Raw genomic sequence first — 9,425 nt, 5'->3', positions numbered from 1 at the left:
ATTCTTGTGGTTTCTCATTGTGTTCCGTGGAACATTGAGCGATCTCTGCACTCGAACTCGATTCCGGGATCAAGAGCCCCATGCTTCTCGGTGGAACATTGAAAAGAGCAGAAACAAAAGTTGTTTGGCTACTCCTCATCTTCCATAGCTTTCTATTGAAATGGTATGAATTTAATGATGACTTTTGCTCAGATGTTCCCCTTAGTCAGGGGAAGAGACACTCCCAGTTTTGAGGGACCGAATTCAGGCTTGAATCATTATTCTTTGAGAAGGAGAAAATAGACTTAAGACAAAAGGTAAAAATGTGGATTCAGAATTGATCTAATGGTAGAGCCTAGCTCCCAAATTTACTTCATTTAGCAGATTTTCTGAAAAGCCTGAATTAGCCAAAATTTTCTTTTCTTTTCTTTTTACCACATGTAACACAATTGATATGATGACAATGAAATCTGAGCTGTGAATGGAGTTGATTGTAAAGACTGGATTCTTGGAGGCTTAGTGTATTTACAGGTGCCAAAAGTTACAGTCTTGGAAATAAAACAGGAACAAAGGAATCAGAGGTCTTTGTTCATGGAAAATGTCTTTGGAAAACTGGGAATTTTTCCAAGGTAAAAACAACCCAAAAAAGAGACCAGGATCTGAAAGTCTACCATCTGACTCGAGCTTCTTACCCTCTCAGCGAGAAAATGGTTAAAGAGTCTCCGCAGACCAGAGCCTCCAAGAGTTGTGCAGAGCTTCATCCCTGACGGTGCTTTGCCCTCTGACTTCCCCACCAGCTGCCTTCTGCATCTGCACATTCACGAGCATATATCTGAATTCTCAAAGTATCATGGGAAGAAATTGCCCTAGTCCTGAATCTGCTCTGCAGTATGCACTCTCTTCAGCCCAAATTTTCTGGAATTTATAGCCTCGGTCCTTTTGCATTGCCTTCATTGACTGAAAAGAAGGTAGAATGTTTTAGGAAACTTCTATATGTAATTTAAAGCATTATTTGTATATTAAATCAGATGCAGCTGTGTTGCTGAGGAAAATGTGAATTCTGGGTGAATTTGAAGGAGGAAATTAATAATAGCAGATACATTTCTGGTTTTCTGGTCAGCTTCAGACTGGACCCTCACAAACCCCTAGGGTTCAGTGTTCATTTTTAACTACCATGAGGGATACTGATGTGGAAAATTTGAGGAGCTCTGCTTTACAAAGAGCCCCTTGAGCCTCAGGGCTATTGGTCTTTAAGCAGAAAAATACACCCAGTTCCTTCTGCCCTGGGCTGCCTTCCACTGCTGTCCACCCATGACCATGGTCTGCCCCTTGGTGGGCACTGGGTGTTGAAGGCTTCCTTGGCAGAATGTTCCCTGTAGTTTCATCCCAGAAGCCCATGTAGTGTGGTTTGCAAAGCTAAATTAGAGACCACCCTTCAAGGCTGAAATGAAGTCCTTTTCTCTGCTCAGTCCCTTCTGGTTTTGGTGTAGTAGGGAGTTATAACTATGGTGGGCACAACCTGGGAGCCAAGCAAGAGCACCTGGAAAAACCAACAGCGTCCACACCTGCTTGTACAGAAGAGTTGAAATCTTTGTGAATCTTTGAATAATGTTCTCCCTGTTGTATTGGGCTTTTAAAAGAGAACTCATCTTCATGTATTTTAATATTCATTCATTCATTCATTCAGTAAAATTTTTGAGCTGCTTTAGGCATGGAGAATACTGCAGCAAACAAAATGGTGAAAATCCCTGCCCTCATGCAGCTTTTGTGCCAAGGGGTGGGGGAGAGACATCATTTTGAAAATGATAAAAATACCTAGAATGATCGTGATCTATAGGAAAAATGAGGGGGCTGCCTGGATGGCTCAACTGGTTAAGTGTCTGCCTTCTGCTCAAATCATGATGTCAGGGTCATGGAATGGAGCCCCATATTGGGCTCCCTGCTCAGCAGGGAGTCAGCTTTTCTCTCTACCCTTCCCCCCACTCATGCTCTCTCTCTGTCTCTCAAATGAATAAATAAAATCTTTAAAAAAGAAAAAAGAAAAATGAGAGAAGAAGTATGGGAACATGTGTATATTAATAGGTTGGTTGCAATAGTAAGGGAGATGATCAAATATCACTGAACAGGTGACATTTGAGCAAACAACTGAAGCATTTGGATCTGTTGCTTTGAAGGAACAGCCTGTCATGTTGCCTGATAGGTTGGATATAGGGTTTGAGAGAAGGAGGGGAATTGAGGATGACTCCAAAGTGGGACAGACATGACTCCCAATGATCCCCACCTCCTAGTATTCATGTCTGTGTAACTCCCCTCCTCTTGAATCTGAGCTGGACCCTGGCCCTTGTTTCTAATGAACAAAATATGGCAGGGTTGATGAGATGTCACTTCTGTGATTAGGTTACAAAAAGTTGACTTCCTCCATTAGCAGTTTCTCTCTATTCCTTGTGTGTACATGTCAATGAAGCAAGATGCCTTGCTGGAGAGGTCCACATGACAACGACCTAGGGGCAGCACCTGCTGACATTGATGTGCACCACCCAGGAGCCTATCCAGGTCCCTCACCCACAGAAACAGGGAGAATACATGTGTGTCTTAAGCTGTTAAGTTTGGGGATAATTGGTTATGTAGCAATACATAACTAATGCACAAGGTTTTTGATCTAGGCAACTGGAAGAATAAAATTACCATTTATCATAATGAGATGAGTATAGATAGAAGGACTTTTTGGTGGGGAAATCACAAATTTGGTTTTGCATATGTACAACACACATTTCTGTTTCTGTGATGTTTTTTGTGAATTTTTCGAATGGTAGTTAGCTACCAACATATATGCTCTAAATGTTCTCCACAAAACCACTTTAAACAATGTTAATTAATGCATCTTCAGAAATCAGATTCCATAACCATTTTAGTCACAATTATTTCTGGAAACTAAGATCATCAAATATAGTACCAGCCCATTAATTCTGATGTCTCACTTTTAAAATTTATTTATTTTTTCACAGTTTGCACAAAAACCAGGATAAAATTCATCTTTGTATATCTATGAGAAGATTTCCTGGAACAAATTGACATACAAATGATTTAAGTGTCAGAATGTATAATTTTTAGCATTTAAGAAGGACTTATTTACATGCTCACAGAGTCACTCACTGTTAGTTGAAGTTTGCCCAACCTCCTGAGGTTTTGAATTATGATAGCCTCTATGGAGACCAAATATAAAGTATGGAACCAAGAGACACAAAAGAGGTAAAATTGGCAAACAGCGGTGATCAGTTGGATGTTGAAGACACTGTTGCTCATGCAGTCCTCCATCTTTCTTGCCCAGAGAGCACCATTTTGGCTCTGGTATAGGTGGCCATTGTGATGAGAGGGGCCTGGTCTTCACAGGACCCCAGGAGATGAATCACTGCTAATCTCAGCCATTCTAGTGATTCCATTCCCCTTGCCCATGACTGGTTTAGGATGGGCATGTGACACCACCCTGATCACATGAATACATGAAGGAAATATCCACTGGGGTGCCTCTCCAAAGGGTTTCTTTGCTCTTCAAAAGCAAATGTTAAGAGAGACTCTTTTCTGCCTCTGGACATTGCTGTCTGCTTGTGTTACCTGGAATTAGGCTAGGAGATCTGCAACAGGCTGAGGATGGCCAGGTGGAAAGACAGAGGAATGTGGGTTTCTGATGTTCCTGATACTAAGAGTGGACCACCACCTCAACCAATCCTGGAGCTACCACATTTGGTGGCTTGTTTTCATAGGAGGTGGGACATATCATAATGATGTAAGCCATTTTGGTTAGGTTTTCTGATACCTGCTGCTAAAAGCATTCTGAGACAAGACAATTCTAGGTAAGGTCTAGTTTTCTGGTTTGGTCAATGGATTCATTTACTGAAAGGAAATTCAGAAGGAGAAAGTGAGTGGTCTGGGGAGACATGATTGCCTGGGTTCAGGTCATGTTTAGTGAGAGGTGCCTGTCGGACACTCAAGTAAGGACATCTGTGGACAGACTGATGTGCAGATCTGGAGGTGGAGAGTGAGTTCTGAGCAGAGGTAGAGTGTGGAGCCCTCATGGAGAACAGAGGTGATGATTGTAACAGTCTTTGGTTTGGTCTTTTTTTTTTTTTTTTTTAATTTTTATTTATTTATGATAGTCACAGAGAGAGAGAGAGGCAGAGACACAGGCAGAGGGAGCAGCAGGCTCCATGCACCGGGAGCCCGACGTGGGATTCGATCCCGGGTCTCCAGGATCGTGCCCTGGGCCAAAGGCAGGCGCTAAACCGCTGCGCCACCCAGGGATCCCTGGTTTGGTCTTGAAACCAGATTTACCTCTTAATGCCTGTGTAACCTGGGGACAGGGTGCTCAACTTTTTAAAATCTCCCTTTCTTCATTTGTAAAATGGAAATACTTTGTCTTAGTGTTTCCAAAGTAGGAATTCTTGCCTCGAGGTGGCAGAGGTAATGCTAGGTCTTTCCTGAACCTGTCTTCCTTTCCTCTTGAGCTCATGAGCAAACTACATGTCCCAGCATCCCCTGCTGCTAGGCGGGATCATATGGATGAATTCTGACCAAAGGGATGTGACACTGCCTCTTCCTTTACCTGCCATCTGGATGCAGAGAACCCAGGGTAGGCCTTGAGGCTCCAGAGGAGGATGGAACCTTTAAATGGAAGGAGCTTGGGTCCCTGAGTGACTTTGTGGAAAATCCCTGATCCCCAGTCACTTGCATTGGACTGTAACATGAGCAAAAAATCAACCTTGACCATGTAGTTTCTACAGCAGCTACCATTTCTTACCCTGACTCACATCTACAACATTTCCCAACGCCTGATACACAAGATGTCTCAGGTGGTATCCAAAGTTTTAAATTTTGACTTGTTATGCATTTGTTTAAAGATATTAGGAAGGGGCGCTTGGGTGGCACAGCCCGTTGAGCATCTGACTCCTGATTTTGGCATAGGGCGTGATCTCCCAGGGTCCTGGGATCGAGCCCTATGTCAGGCTCTCTGCTTAGTGTGGAGTCTGAAATTCTCTCTTCCTCTGCCTCTCCTGCTTGTGCTCTCTGTCTCTCTCTCTCTCAAATAAATCAATAAATCTTAAAAAAATAAAGGTATTAGGAAAAAATACTTATATACATAAATCTAACTCATCAGCCTTATGATTGCAGAGATATCATTACTTAAAACAAGGGTTAGTTTAATTAGTTAAGGAAAATATCAGATAAATAACAGAACAGGTGTTAGGTGGAAGTGGCAAAAATCATAATGGTGGCACACACATACTGGCTTGCCTCATGAGGGTGTGAATTTGAAATGATGTGATGTATGGGAAGCACCTCTCCTAGGCCTGGCACATAGGAAGTGTGTGATAAATGAGAGCTCTTATCTTGTTAGTGTTGAAACCCGCATTACAGGATTTATGACACTGTATTGTGACTGGTTTACTATTTATTCATCACTCTGTCTAACTCGGAGCTCTTTAAGGATGGAGATATGTTGTATTCCTCTCAAAACCCCTACTAGTACTTCAGTGCCTGGCACCTAACAGGAAACCAGTAAATGGAGTTTGAGTACTGCTAACTCTGCGGGCATGATGTCCTTTTTGTCCTTTCTAGGATTACAGATTTGAATGTATTGGACTACCCATCTGGCTCAGGTTGGGTCCCAGTACCCAACACTGTACCTGGCACCTCCTTGGTGCTCAAGAAATACTTGTTGTTGAAGTGCCCTGGGTGGTTCAGTTGGTTTCAGCTCAGGTAGTGATCTCAGAGTTGTGAGATCGAGCCCTGGCATCAGGCTCCCAGCTCAGCATGGCATCTGCCTAGGACTCTCTGCCCCACCCCTCACTCTTGTTCCCTCTCTCTCTCAAACAAGTAAACAAATGAAGAAGAAGAAGAAGAAGAAGAAGAAGAAGAAGAAGAAGAAGAAGAAGAAGAAGAAGAAGAAAAGAAGAAGAGGAAGAAGAGGAAGAAGAAGAAGAGGAAGAGGAAGAAGAAGAGGAAGAAGAAGAAGGAGGAGGAGGAGAAGGAGAAGAAGGAGAAGAAGGAGAAGAAGAAGAAGAAGAAGAAGAAGAAGAAGAAGAAGAAGAAGAAGAAGAAGAAGAAGAAGAATCATCCCTGGGTGGTTCAGCAGTTTAGCGCTTGCCTTTGGCCCAGGGCGTGATCCTGGAGCCCCAGGACCGACTCCCACACTGGGCTTCCTGCGGGGAACCTGCTTCTCCCTCTGCCTGTGTCTCTGCCTCTCTCTCTTTCTCTCTGTGTATCTCATGAATAAATAAATAAAATCTTTTTTAAAAAATAAAAAAAAGAAGAAATACTTGTTGTGAAGGAACATACTGATTTTAATCATGCTTATATACTCCCAAAATGTCCAAATGGGCCTGAGCTCAAAGAATAATACTTCTCAGCTAAAGATGAGGAAAGGAAAGTCTGGAGAAGCAAAGTGATCCAAAAAGATCACAGACGTACAGGAATGTGCAGTTGGGCCTTTGGAAGTCATGTGGGCTGTGGAACAATTCTTCATTGTGTGAGATGGTCCTGAGCCCTGCAGGACATCTACTATTCCTGCCAAAGCCCATTCATGTCGATGGCATCCCCCATCGTCATGATCTTCAAATATGTCCTCACAGATCTCCAGGACACCCTAAGAGGAACAGTACCACCACTGGTCCAACCTATCCTCCCAAATGGATTAGGAACTAAGAGAAAGGGAGGGAGAGAGGCTTGCCCAAATGCCAGAGCCAGGATTTGAACACAAATCTCTGATGTTGTACCAGTGATCTTACTCCAGTCACTAATGCTATGACTGATTCAGAACAAAAAGTTAGCTGCAGGAGGGAGCAGGGATCTGGGGTTGGTCAAGGTGGTGCTAAGGTTTCTCCCACTAGCTGATGAAGAGTGGAGCCTCTGGGACTCCCCCATCCTGGCCGCTTCCCCTCTCCCCTCCCCCAGCAGCTCAGCCTGACATGGGGAGAGTGACAGAGATAAATCTACCCCCAACGAAAAAGGTGGCTCTACCTCCTAACGAAACAGAGATGGGTGTGTGTATTTTAAAGCAAATAAATATTTCAGAACCTGAGAAGGGAGATGTTAATGGAATTTAGTTGCCATCACGGCCGGACTTTCTGAGAAGTGTGGTTCAGTCAAGGTTAGACATGAAAGAAGCACTTGTGGGCTGAGTGGACACAAAGTCAATCCCCGAGACTTTTACCTAGCGCACATTTCTTAATTAGATCTCCAAACCTCCTGCTGCCCCTGGCTGGGACACACAGACATGTTAGCTTTCTCTTGCGCTTTCTGGCTTTTTCCATGTTGGAAAATGATCTTTTCAAATTAGTTTGCACAATTGGCACTGAGACAACCAGCTAAGCATCCAGGCTGCCCTGTGTGTTTGCAGCCTCTCTATTCAAGGCGGTACCCATCATCCAGAAATGAGAAGTTTGGCTTGGCCTTTCAAAATGATTATTTTAAACAATGAATTGTGTTTACAGAAGTGTGACTGGGAATAGAGATTCCTAATGAATAGCTCTAGCAATAATTACTTATTTTCTATATTTATCAAAAACGACTACATACAATATTACTGTTTTCTCTGAAGAGGGAATGGCGGAGATTATCACAACTATTTATCAACTCTCCTATTTTAGTGACTAGCAATAGCCATTTTTTAAAATTACCAGGGCAAAAAGAAAATGTTACCCTTAGATGAGCTGGTTCTAGTGTGATCACGAGTGCACTTGCCCATTAATGTTAGTAAGTTAGCATGTAGAGAACAAATAGGAGGTGTTTGGCCTTTGTGCCAGACCACCTTGCTATTAGCCCATAACACAACACAACTTGGGGTTAAACAGTTTGTCTGATGATGAGTGAGTTTTCCTTGGAGTTACATGGGAACTGCCTCCCTGAACATAAGAGGTGTCTTCCAACAGTGCACATTCATTTCTATTCAGTGATACACTGGTAAATGTTTAAAAACCAGCTTTCCAGGGGTGAAAAGTCCTGGTAGATAGCACTGGCCAATTTCTGGGGTGTAAATACTCCCTCCCGGCAGATGTTAAGATATCGTGAAACATGCACTGGGGAAGAGATGGGTGCCGCTGACCCCCACAAGCTGCTGTGGGCTGGCCCTAGCTAGCTACTGGGTGTATATGATGCCTGACGCCCCTTGGTGGAGAGCCTACTATGGGCCAGGTGCTGTCCTAGTGCTGAAGTCATAGCAGCGAACCAAAGCCCCTGCCCCAGTGAAGCGTAGATTGAGTAGAAGAGATGGACAGTAGGCAAAGCTTACCAGTGAGCATGTGACAGATTGTCAGGAGGGATAAGTGACAAGTGGTGCAGAGTAAGAGGGAGAGTTGAGAGAAGGTCAGGCTTTTGCATACAGCAGATGGGGTGGCCTCTCCCAGAGCTGTCACGTGCACAAATCTAATGGAGTGAAGGAGTGAGTCCATGAGGATGCCTGGGGAAAGAATATTCTAGAGAGAGGGAAAAATAAGAGCCACGTCGATGAGGCAGCAGGTGGGAAGTTGCACGGGTACCCGGGAGTTGCAGTTAGTCTCTTTCTGAAAGTCTTGAGATCTGGGAAACCTGGGGTTACCTTCTTTCTAAGACTTAGATGTGTTTCTGGCCGTGGTCTGTGGAAGTGATATCGCTCTAAATGAAAGCCGGGGTGGAGCCTGGGAGTGGCCATGACCCTCCCTCCCATCCACATCAAAGGCTTTGTATGAGGGATGTAGGATATCCTAGCTTTTGTTCTGTTCGCCACATTCCTGGCTCCTCCAATGTCCTCATATAGATCAGCTCTTGGTCTCTTAATTCCTCTTGTATTCAAACTGATGCCCCTGCCTAGAACGGGGTTCCACAGGGGAAGGGCTGGTAGCTGCGGACTTCCCATCTCCCAGAGCACAGCTCGCCCCTCCTTCCCCCTCAACATTCAGTAAATATTGAATAAATTAACACAGGAAGATGCAAGCATCCAATTAGTTCATTAGGATTTCCAGCGAATGTCTTGCCTGAGCTGTGAACCCCTACCCTCAAGGTTTCCTATCCCTCTGCCTGCCAGTTTTGTTCACCACTCAGCACCTACGCAATTGCCTGAGAAGAGGTGCTCATAAACATTCATTGACTGACTGCAAGCATGGACATTGTTTTATTCTAAATGACTAATTTTTCAGGGCACCTGGGTGGCTCAGAGGTTGAGCATCTGCCTTTGGCTCAGGGCATGATCCCAGGGTCCTGGGATCGAGTGCTGCATCAGGCTCCTCACAGGGAGCCTGCTTCTCCCTCTGCCTGTGTCTCGGCCTCTCTCTGGGTGTCTCTCATGAATAAATAATAATAAGGTAAAAAAATCTTAAATGACCGATTTTTCTTCTAAATTTCTTCTTTTACTCTTTCATATAATGGATAGGATAGTCTATTGGTTTTTTAAAAACTGTGCACAGGGAGGTAAAATT

Source organism: Canis lupus, chromosome 10, assembly GCF_003254725.2.
Source record: "Canis lupus dingo isolate Sandy chromosome 10, ASM325472v2, whole genome shotgun sequence".
In the NCBI taxonomy this organism is placed as follows: Eukaryota; Metazoa; Chordata; class Mammalia; order Carnivora; family Canidae; genus Canis; species Canis lupus.
The sequence above is the reverse complement of the archived record's forward strand: the minus strand, read 5'-3'. Positions refer to the sequence as shown.